Source organism: Lycorma delicatula, chromosome 3 (assembly GCF_047948215.1).
Source record: "Lycorma delicatula isolate Av1 chromosome 3, ASM4794821v1, whole genome shotgun sequence".
Taxonomy (NCBI): domain Eukaryota; kingdom Metazoa; phylum Arthropoda; class Insecta; order Hemiptera; family Fulgoridae; genus Lycorma; species Lycorma delicatula.
In genome coordinates, this window is record NC_134457.1 from 100,182,070 (window position 1) to 100,194,311 (window position 12,242).

Here is a 12,242-nt window from a genome sequence, read left to right on the forward strand (position 1 = left end):
TTTCTTTTTTTTGTACCGACTCACCATGCAGAGTAAAAACACTAGCTTGAGGTACTCTTAAGTGTATCTTTACAGTAAAATAACATTTTACTGTACATGTTACAAAAAAACGACTGCCGTGGTGGAATAGGTAGCATCTCTGCATTTCGTGCCAAGGTCTCGGGTTCAAATCCCGGTCAGGCATGGCATCTTTTCTTACGCTACCAATTTCCACCGGGTTTTCCGACCACAGCTATTGATACCCGCTCTTTCATAACAAAGACAAATTTTTTAATGAATAAAACCAATCTTAAAAATCTACCAACAACTTATTAATCTTTAGTTTGTCGCTGATTTGAAAAAGTTGAAATTTTATAGAGAACTGAGAAAGTATTAAATTTTAGTGCAATTTTTTATCAGTTTTTTTTTCATTTAAATTGTGAGTAGTATTTGCAAAGAAAAAATACCCAAATGAAAACAATAAAAAAATATTGCCAAGTTGAGAAACCTGTACCATAATAAAAATGTAAGGGAAGGATTGAAAAGAATCTATGTAATGTAACTACGATCAGGTATAAACTACTGACGCAATCTCTTTCTTTTTCCTGTTTAGCCTCCGGTAATTACCTTTCAGATAATACTTCAGAGGATGATATGTATGAGTGTAAATGAAGTGTAGTCTTGTACAGTCTCAGTTCGACCATTCCTGAGATGGTTGGTTAATTGAAATCCAACCACCAAAGAACACCAGTATCCACGATCTAGTATTCAAATCCGTGTAAAAATAACTGACTTTACTAGGACTTGAACGCTGGAATTCTCGACTACCAAATCAGGTGATTTGGAAGTCGAGAGTTTGCCACCAGGCAAGACGCGTTCCCCACCAGACCAACCGGGTAAATTACTGACGCTATCTGGATTTTGGTAAAACATCATTAACAAGTTAATTGTTTGTACTGACATTCAAATTTTTCAATATTTATCACCGAATTTTGAAATTTTTTCTCGTTGTAATTTAAAGATATTTATAAATATTTTTATTACAGCTGCTGCTATTCAAAATTCGGCATATTTTGTTTTCTTATATTTTTATCACCTAATTTTGTATTAATATTATGGTTTTTCTTAGATCACCAAATACGTTAAAACTGAATCAATCGTCTAAAAATGAATCCCTAGCGTCTTAATTTTGGCACAACACCTAGAAGCTAAAAACGGAAAGTTTTTTGTAATAAATAAAATAATTTTGAGTGGGTAAATTATTTGGATATATTTTTTATGCATCCGCCAACCAGGATTTATAAAATAAAAAACAATTAATGAAGAACTTTAATGAAATAATATAAAAAAAACTTTAAAATTAATGTAAAAAAAAATTAATTAATTCTTTGAGATTAATTTTAATCATGGCCCGTTGGTTTAATATAATTTATTAATATAATAGTTCTCACCAACAATCTTTAAAAGTATGTTTCGAGCGCCTTTTTAGTAATCCATCCTCAGGAACATTGATGTATTATAATTATAATTATTTACTTCACATATCATTAATTGTACCAATTTGAAATTAAAAAAAAAAATTTAACATAAAATTTAAATATAACAATTGTTCGTCAAAAGATAAAATAATGTGTATGTTATCCGACATGTCAGTATGAAGGTTTCAATTGTTATCAATTAAATTATTTGAGAACTGTTAATTTAAAATAAAAATTCCTATATTTTGCACGTTAGTTATCCAAAGAAAAAATTATTAAAATCGGAATCGGTTCCAATCATCTTTAGAGAATTTTTTTGTTGAAATTTCCGAAATATATTCTGTTTATAATACAAACTTTTTTTTCATTTTGTTTAGACTGGTTAGTTTTTGCTTTTCAAAAAAAATGCCGTTTTTGTATTCTTATTCTCATCTACGATTGTATATACTTTTTTTTCTAAATAAGTCACTTTGTTTAAATAAAATTATTAAAGTATTAAAAAGAAAGATAAGTTGAAAATTCTTCTTTTAAAAAGAATAATAAGCCTAAAATTTTTCTTCTTAAAATAGAACAAAGAATAAGGGTTTCTAGTACCAGGAAATAAAGTAAAAGATGATTAGTGTACGGCTTTTTTTATTAATAAAAATTAATTTAAACTTAAATCCTACTAAATATTTTATTTTTTTATTTAAACAAAATATTTTACAGCATTTAAAGAGAAATTTATAATTTCAAGGCTCATTTTAATCACGATTTATTTCTTTTTCTAAAGCACAATAAGTGAAATTCAGTAAAATAACATTTTTTCTGATTATGCAAAGTAACATTAAAAAAAAATTACTTTAACATCAAATGAACTATTCCGTGATGCAAACAATTATGTTTGTAACTACATCTTACAGAACTATCCTTTCTCCATTAGTAGTATCTACGCCTATAGGTGTGGATGCATGTATTATTAAAACGTCCTTGTGCTGGCACGAAACAACGTAACATTTTCGGTGTAGAAATATTAAAATATAGGTTATAAGAAAATAATATAATATACGGTAACATAATAATATTAAAATTCATTAGAAGTATAGGTATATTATATTATGAAACGTGAGGATATAAAAATAATCTGTATCTTGATTTATAATACGATATGCTGCGGTTCAACTTTAAATATGTGTAGGTGAAGGCTAATGAAAACTGAATAGAAAGGATGCTATTAGTGGAGGTAAAAGAGGATAATGTTTATGAATAGGGATTAGAAGTTCGTCAATATCGGTACGTTTAACGGGGGGAAGCTCTGAAGGGTGATTTTTATTGTGGACGTGATATTGCATTCAAGAGGAGATTATTACTGAAGGGGTTTTAATACGAATATGAGGCCGGTATAAGGAAACGTTTCATGAAAGGTTCATAACGGATTGAAATATTTTTACGTTCATATCTATCTCTTATATTTAAGAAACACCGTCTAGTTTCTTAAGAAACTCGAAAAGTATTTACTTTTCTTTTTTTTTCAGATGATTTATAAAAAAATAGTAGGTTAAAAACATATTAATTATTTAAAAGTTTTCTTAAGATATAATTAAAGAAAGTTAATAAGTTTTAAAATATAATTTACCCCTCTCCATTACATTATGTCATATATAATAATTTCATGAAGGATGGTCTTGGACGAAGACACACAAACCTGTATGTCTAACACTTGCGTAAAAAAAAAAAAAATTATATATATATTTTATATATATATATATAGACCTCCGTAGCCGAATAGGTAGGATCTCAGCATTTCGTGCGGAGGTCCCGGGTTCGAATCCCGGTCAGGCATCGCATATTTTCATACGCTACAATTTCCACATGGATAATGACCATAAAAAAATTAGGAACTAAAAACAACTGCACAATTTTCGAAATAATATATATAATTAATGCGGAGTAACGCATTAATATATAGGAAGGGACGCTAATATATATATATATACTCCGGCTTCGTCCGCAATATTTTTTTAATAGCAAATTTGTTTATTGATTTATAAATAAAAAAATATTGTTTTTACATTTTCCTTAAATCCTAACAAAACAGTAAACAAAAATCTTTATTAATAATATAGAAGGAATATACGATAAACAACGAATTGTTGCTAAAGGCTTAAATAAAGAAAAATAAAAAAGGAAGATAAGAAAATTAAACAATCTTTGTCAGACCAACCCATTTTATTAATGAATTGAAATAATTCAACATAAACTAATAAGCAAAATTCCAATAAAGATAAAGGATAATGTATTATAAGCCCCAGTCTAACATCCTCGTCACGGCTATATGGTTTTTACTTGGGTTTCTCGTCGCGGTCAGGAGATATTAAACCGGTCATGGCTCGTCGTTCCCCTCTCGACCAGAGGGATCTGCCCCTTCGACCACTTTTTTACCCTTTTCACCCCTTTCAAGGACGAATTTCGAAAAATTTATAAATTGGTTTTTAGATATGTACATGAAATTCACACGCCAATAGACAAGTTATCATATCATATCTTGACAAGTTATCATATCTTAATTTGCTATCGAGAAATTTAATAAAAAATAGTCTGGTTTAAAAAAACTCAAAATCCATTTTAATTAACCCGTTAAATTAATAATTAAAAAAAAAAAACTAAAAATTAATTTTTAGATATTTTCATGAATATTACACACAAATCAAGAAAAATAGTAAATTTAATTGTTATTCCATTTTAACCTTTTAAAATTTGAATTTAAAAATGTCTTTCTTAGTGAGCACTTACACCATAAGAAAAACATGAATACAAATTTTCATCAAATTATCTTTAGTAGTTTTTGCTGGGTATTGACGAATCAGTCATTCTGGACAAGTTGCTTTATAGGTGCAGATATATATATATATGTATGGTTGTTATGCTAAACTTAACAAATTAATATATTTTAATTTGTTAAGTTGTTTTTATTAGTTCCTGTGATTTTAAAATTACTGCACCATTTTCATGAAACAAATATTAAAAGATTATTTCAAATCTTTGACAGACAATAGGAAAAGGGAGGACTTGATAAAAGTAAAACAACCTGGCAGACCAGTTTAGTTAAAAGCCATACGTTTAATGTATCAATAAACCAAAATTGTCTGAAACTCATCATCCAGTGAGTCTAATAATACATACACACATATTGTGTTATATATTCAACGGCTTAAAATATAAAATTGAAAGTTTGCATATTTTTCTAGGCCGAGACAATCTACTTTTCGGGTACAAAACCAACATACCTCAACTCACCAGATTGTCCCATGGGGAGAGCAATTCAAAAATATTAAATGAAAAGGGTAGGATTGTGCTAAGCCATTTAAAAAAAAAAAAAACATTGAAAGTAAAAATAAACGTAACAAACTTGGGACTACGACAGTCCTAACCAAAATACCGGCCGTTTTCGATTACGAAACTATTTTCGTAAATAACCTAACCTAGTTTTAAAATTAGCCTACAATATGCCCCAAGTAGTGATGGTCTCTTACTGAAAAACAGATAGTTTTGAGACAGGTAGTAATAATGAAAATATTAACTACTTAACAATTATTTCAACAATAATTTTTAAGTAGTTAGTTAAGAGATCAGTTTTGAATCTTCTTCAAAAAAATTAAAAGTCGCCATTTCAGTTATGATTGCAGAGCCCAATTACATCTATTTATACCAATTTTTTCAATACCCTATAAATTGACGTTTTGTAACTACATTTTTCATTTAAAATATTTGGGTATGACACTACCACACTCCAAGCCCCTGTGGGGCATACCTAATAATAGATCGTTTTCGAGTAGGAGCATTTTCTTAATTTCGTTATGTTAATAAGTATTAATATAACTTTAAACATAAATTCATCCCCAATAGAGTATAATAGGTATAAATAGATGTAATTGGGGTATGCAATCAGCTGAAATGGCGGCTTTTAAGTAATGAGAATCTGTAAGTAATTTTAAATGCGATGTTTGTGTGTTTGTAAATGGATATAAATATAATTAGGCTATTATTAAAAATTATCCATGATAACGTTAGTTATGAAAGTAGAAGGTTGAAATTTACGTTATCACTTAATAAAAATTATTATAGGAAAACAACAAAAATGATTTAATAAATATAATAATTTTACAATATACATATGTTTATAATAAGTAATATTACAAAATTAAAATTTTATTGTTGAAAATTCTTTAAAAAAATAATTCGCAACTAATATCTACTAATACTTGTTTATATCATAATCTTACATTTATTATTTTATTACGACGTCGGATGTGGTTTTATTATACCTAATTATTTTAACGAGGAATATTAAACATGAAATAATAAAGATGTAAATGCTTCAAACCCGTGGCTAGAATTAAACCCGAGACGCGATGATTTAGAAACCTGAGCGCTACTCTAAACATTACACAATTTGGCGTCCATATAATATATAAATGTGTTAATTATTTTTTAATAATAAGAAAACTTTGAATTTTCTTTTGTAAGGTATCAGCACTTTATTTATGTTTTTTAATTGAGCACTTCCAAATAAAAATCAGTTGAAACATTTAAAAATATTAATTATTATAGGTTAGAGACATTTCGACTCAGATAATCTTTAGATGAAAAAAAACTTATGTTTCCTTTTTATTCATAACGAACATTTCTTTTATTTTTTAAGTAGATTTTATTAATATCCTTGTAAAAACTGTTTGCAAGGTAGGGTTTTCGCGAATTTTATCGACACCTCCTTATTATTTATTATAAGCAGAATTTAAAAAAAAAGTATTCAAGGCATTTTGCTTTACAGTTAATCAGCATAATACCAGTATATTATTATACTACATACTATACTCGTGTAATAATATTCTTTTAGTGAGCGGGGGGGTAAGATATTTTAAGTAAATAAAATACCAGACAGAGTTTTTAAATCCCTACCAAATACAAACAAACTCTGTTAGGGTTCATCCCCTCTTTGAGAGAACTATATTTATGTTGATTTAGGTTTGAGTTAATTATTGGATGACTTAAGAAACTTGCAGAAGGATAAGGTTAAATCAAGAACTTTAAACTAATAATTTGGTGTTTCGGAAACCTTTTTATTATTTTATACATACTTACATAGTATCTATGAACAGTTTATTTGAATCATAATATAATTATTAAGAGATTTTACAGATTATTAGAAAGACAAATTTGGCAATCCACAGATTACAGAAAGGTACTGTTCCAGATCATCTGTCTTGAAAGATAAAACCGTGGAAAAATCATTAAAGGTTTTTTTTTTTGTGCAAGAGTACACGTAATTTGCTTTACCAGTATAGTTCTGATATTTTATTTATTTATTTTTATAAATGAGCAATATACTATATCAAGCCGTATGGCATTGAACGCTAACAATTGATTGAAAATAGAATTTTAATTTATTGATATTTACACTTATATAGATTACGAACGTTTAGCCAATTTTTTTTGGAAAAAAATAAATTCTCTGTAATGAAATATTTCATGAAGTATTTTGTTTTATACAGCATCTGGAATACCTAACTGGGGGTTACATTCCAAAATACTATCTTGCTAGGACTTCTAAAAACATTGTATTTAAAAGAAATACGATCTTCTTGTTCAAGTGGAAATGAAATTAAAGTAATTAATATAATTTAAAAATTAAATTTTAGATTATCAGATTGAACATAATCTTAATTTATTTATTGTGATTGAAGATTGTCTATTTTATTTAAAAAGTAATTCGAGAAAAAACTCAAATAAATTTTTTTTAAATTTAAGTACTGTTTTATTATTATTTTGCAATAGAAATTAATTGAGCAATCGGTATTTATCATTATTTTTAAATCCTTGCAATAAACTATAACATATAATTTTATTTGTTAATTACTGCTTTATACAAAACCTTTTTCAAAATTATTTTAAAAATATAATTATTTTACTAAATGAATTTTTTAGTTAATGGCAAAATTTATTGCTTTCCTGATGATATAACTGTTTTATTTCAAAGGCCTGAAGTTGATGAATAAATTAACTTGGGTGATTATAATTTAACGCAAGTGAAAGAATTATTATTTAATAGCTTTTAATCTCAAAAAATCAAATTTATTCGTTTGAGCAACGTAAATTATGAAATTAAAAAAAATATAGCAATAACAATATGCAGTTAACATTGCATTAGGAGGAATCATGCTATAAATATTTTAAAGAAAACTTATTTTTTATAATTGTTATGGTTTAGGTTTAAATTTGGATAGATGGTTGAAATTTAATTACATAACTTAGATTAATGTGTGTAAAGAGCGATTCAGGAGGAAAGGGAAATAATTTGGGAAATGATTCTACAGCCTGAAATAAGGAAAAAAGGTTCATACAAACATGTCGGAAAACGCTTTGTTATCGAGTTGCTAGCGAAAGGTTTCGCCCGAATTTCAGTTCTCTCCCGTGAAATGATGTCATACGGAAATTTTTAAATTTAAATTTTATATAAACGGTAACTTGATGGTTTCTTATGCTTTTTGAACGGAAAAATCGAATAAAGAAAGTCCGGGAATTGTATCTCCCGCAGTTTTCATAATATGCAACATGAAAAAGAAAACTTCGGTGACAAAAAACACTTTTTTAGGTTTGAAGTACAATAACTTTGTTAAATAAGTAATAAACGCTAAATTCTATTATCAAAATTTAAGAAAATTCCAATTCTAAGAAAATTAAATAACAACTATGAAACAAAAAAAATATCAACGTTTACAGTTGCAAACGAAACTTAACAGAAAAATGTTGTGAATTTTTAAATCTTGTATACAGCTGTTTTTAGTACAATAAATTTAGTCCTTTGAAATATTAGGTTGGCAATACTAACTGTATGCTTTGAAATTAATTTGAATAGAACTCATTGCTGTCATTAAATTGTGGTTAAATGTTAATGATAAACGTTATACGATTTAGTTGTTTTTGACGTAATTTTGATTACGTTTAATTATTTTGAGAATCAAGTTACGTAGCTTTTTTGTGTTTGTTGTACTCTAAACTGTACCAACATTTTTGCGATTGAATCTGAGTCTAAAGAAGTGAAATTCCGATTTGAATTCTTCGTTTTGAAAAATGCTTCGTCTCTTTACTGATGCAGGATATGATTTTGGGTACAGCTTTTGCGACAGAACTGCTCCAGTTGCGGTGGATGAGTACCACTGACGTAGGTATCCTGGACGAGTAGTTCCAAACCGTAAAATATTTTGTAAAATTTTTAATAACCTACATGAGAATAACACTTCCCAGGGCTAATGTTTCTTCTGAACTTCAACTGGTACATAATGATGAAAGGGAAAATATTTTTCAGGTGGTACAGCTTAATCCTACAACGCACACGCTTAGAATTTTTAATCGACTCAACACTCTACAAAGTACAGTATGGAGGACATTACACGCTCACTGACTGCGTCCGAATCATGATTCAGAAAATGTCACACCTCCAGCTTGGTGACCATGCCAGATGCATGCAGTTTTGTTAATGGGTTAACAATAATTATCACTTAATTCCGTTCATGCAATTTTCGGATGAAGTTACTTTTACCCGTAATGGCTAAACAATGCACGGAATTCACATCGCTGGTCTGAAGAAAACCCACATGCTCTTGTTGAATCAAACATCCAGCAACTATTTTCGGTGAATGTTTAATGTGGCATGATCGAGAGGCAACCTCTAAATAGGCGCTTTCATAGTAGACCGTTTCAACTGTCATGTGGAAAAATTATTTAGAATTATTAAACAATGAATTTCTTACAGTGCTTGAAAATTTCTCATTGACTAAATGAATTGAAACATGCTATCAATTTGATGAATTACCAACACATTTCACGAATGAAGTAAGACAATTATTAAATGAAAAATTTACTGATAAATGGATTGAACTTAGAGGGCCCGTAAATTGGCCACCTACGTAACTAGACCTTGCTCCTTTAAATTACAGTTTATGAGGAAGAATAAAATGCGAGGTATACAAACAAAAAGTAGACACACGTGATAAAGTGATCGCTCCCATTCTTAGTGCTGCTGCACTTATCAAGGAATGCTAAGATATCATAAGGTTGGCGACCGAAAATGTAAGGAAAAGAGGTGAAAAGTGCATTTTTTCGAATATTTATTGTAAATTAATGGAATAAAAACATTTTGCTGTTAAGTTCTATTTTGTTTTTAATAATAATGAAGTTAATCTTCTTTTTAAATCAATTTCCCAGAATTGAAATTCTCTACAAGTTTTAACGAAATTTATGCATTTATTAATCGCTTAACAAAGTTATTGTACTTCAAACCTAGAACAATGTGTTTTTGTACCGAATATTTCTGTTTTACGTTGGGTATCAGGAAAACTACGGGTGATACAGTTCTTGGACCGGTTTTATATGATTTTTCAGGTCAAAAAATATTGGAAACCATTAAATTTTTTCCCTTTATAACGCCTTAAAAATTCCAGTATGACCTCTTTTCACGGAGGGAACTAAAATCCGGCTGAACGTTTTTGCTAACTGTAACTATATAACAAAGCGTTTTCGGATATATGTTAATATGAACTTTTTTCCTTTCAAGCTGTATAATCTGCCCAAATTATTTCTCTTTCCTCCTGAAATACTTTGTATATTAAAAAATGAATGTATCACATATTAATGGCTTATAATTATAATACTCGTATATTAAGACTATTTCTGAATAAAAATATTTTAAATTCTCAATTTATTATGCGTTAATACAAATGTAAATGTTAATACAATTTGTGAATGGTAATGGAAATGTAATTTGTGCTAACCTTTACTATTTCAATTTAAGACCTTTAAAATAAGTAGGAAAATATTAATTAGAATAGTTTTTCTTAAAATTACAATATTTTCAACTGAATAGTTAAACCATGGTTTACAAATCGATTCATTGTATGAAATTTTCTTCAGTTATATGTAAAAAATACATAATTGTGACTGTTTTACTTCCTTATACGAAGTAAAGGAAGTGACCGCGAAAAATTTCAAACGGAAATATCCATTTTGACCAAAAAATATAGTATCTCCTATAGCTCAAATACGATTAGCCATAGAATGTTGAAATTTTGGATTTAGGACTGTTGTAACATCTATCTGTCTAAACATTGGTTCGAATCGGACTTCATCTCCTTTTTTTAAACTTTTTTTTTAATTTAAATATATTGATTTATTAATAATTATTAACCTCTGATTGTAAAAAAATTCTACAATAATAATAATTCAATAACAATAAAATAAAAAGATCAGAAGTTATTAGTGAAATAAAATTCTATGTAATTTTCATTTTAATTTAACATTTTTTACAGAGGTTAATAATTATTAATAGATCAATATATTAAAATTAAAAAAAAATAGTTATAAAAACAAAATCTATTTGAAATCGGATTCAAACCGATGTGTCCATGGTTACGGATCGGATACGTTCTCACTTACACCTGATAACTACTTCAGTTGCATGAAAAAAAAATTAATATATAAACTAATATAAAATGCTGATACAAACACCACAGAAAATGTAATGCAAGTGGTGTCCACCACAATGCAGTTGTGTAACTGCATTTTATTAAAGAATTGGAGGATCGTATCTCACTTTCAAATAAATAAGTTTGAACGAAGTACGTGTATATATAACTTAATAGGCGTACAAGGAAGTCATGAGGTGTCCACATCAGATTTTTATATTTCACAACTGTAGGACAAGAATTACTAGTAAAATTGCAATGTGTACATCGCGAAATCAGAACATTACTTTCGGTAGCGACTGTTATGTTGATGGGCCTTCACAGTTTGCTAAATGTGTATAAAAATGTATAAATTATAATTCCGCTTACCAATCAATATAATTAATTATTATGTTCTAGCCCTTTCGTAAGTTATTTTTCCATCTTTAGGAACATCTGATAAACTTGTGTATAAATAAGTAAATTGTATATAAATAATTAAGTAAATAAAATATTTTATTTTAATTTTAGTCTACATAAAATTAATATATGAAGTGAATACTTATAAAACTTACAAAACATCTGATAAACTTACAAGTTTATCAGATGGAAAAATAAATTCCGAAAACGCTAGAACATAATAATTAATTATATTGATTGGTAAGCGGAATTATAATTTATATATTTTTATATTATATATACCAACGAACCATGCTAAATAAAGTTATTCTAAATGTAAAGGTTTGAAAACATATTTTAATAAATAATTTAAAAGAAATTAGAATTTTTTGATTAATTTATATTGTATTTTAAACCAAATTTTTTTATCTGTTATGTTTTTCTGTCTAATTTTAGAGTTAAAGTTACATCATGATTATTTTATTGTTCTTATTTAATTGTAGTTGAACAGTAACTGATTACTATAATAATTTATTATTATAGTAATCAATTACTGTAATTTGATTGATGTTATGAGAACTTTTATTTATTTAAGTAATGTGGTATGATTTTATTTTTGTCTTTTATGGCAATTAATTTATTTATTAATAAAATATACTAATTTAATGTATAATATAATATATTAATATATACAATATATATTTTATTTTAAAGCAGTTTCCGTCTATCAGTTCGAATCTTTGGACTTTTGGATTTTACAGTTGCATAAAAAACTTTTTAGTTTTTTATTTACATAATGAAATTATGTAACTATTTAAAAAAATGACATTTCTTTACATATCTAATGTAGAAATAAAAAAAATTAATAAATATATAATGAGCAGATTCAGTATTCATAGTATTAATT

The 12,242-nt window shown here is 27.4% G+C and overlaps 1 protein-coding gene across 1 annotated transcript in view; it reads left to right on the plus strand.

Moving 5' to 3' along the window:
- Nucleotides 1–12,242, plus strand: part of LOC142321824 (uncharacterized) — a 202,316-nt gene that overhangs the window by 56,694 nt on the left and 133,380 nt on the right. The gene's annotated exons all lie outside the window — the stretch shown is intronic.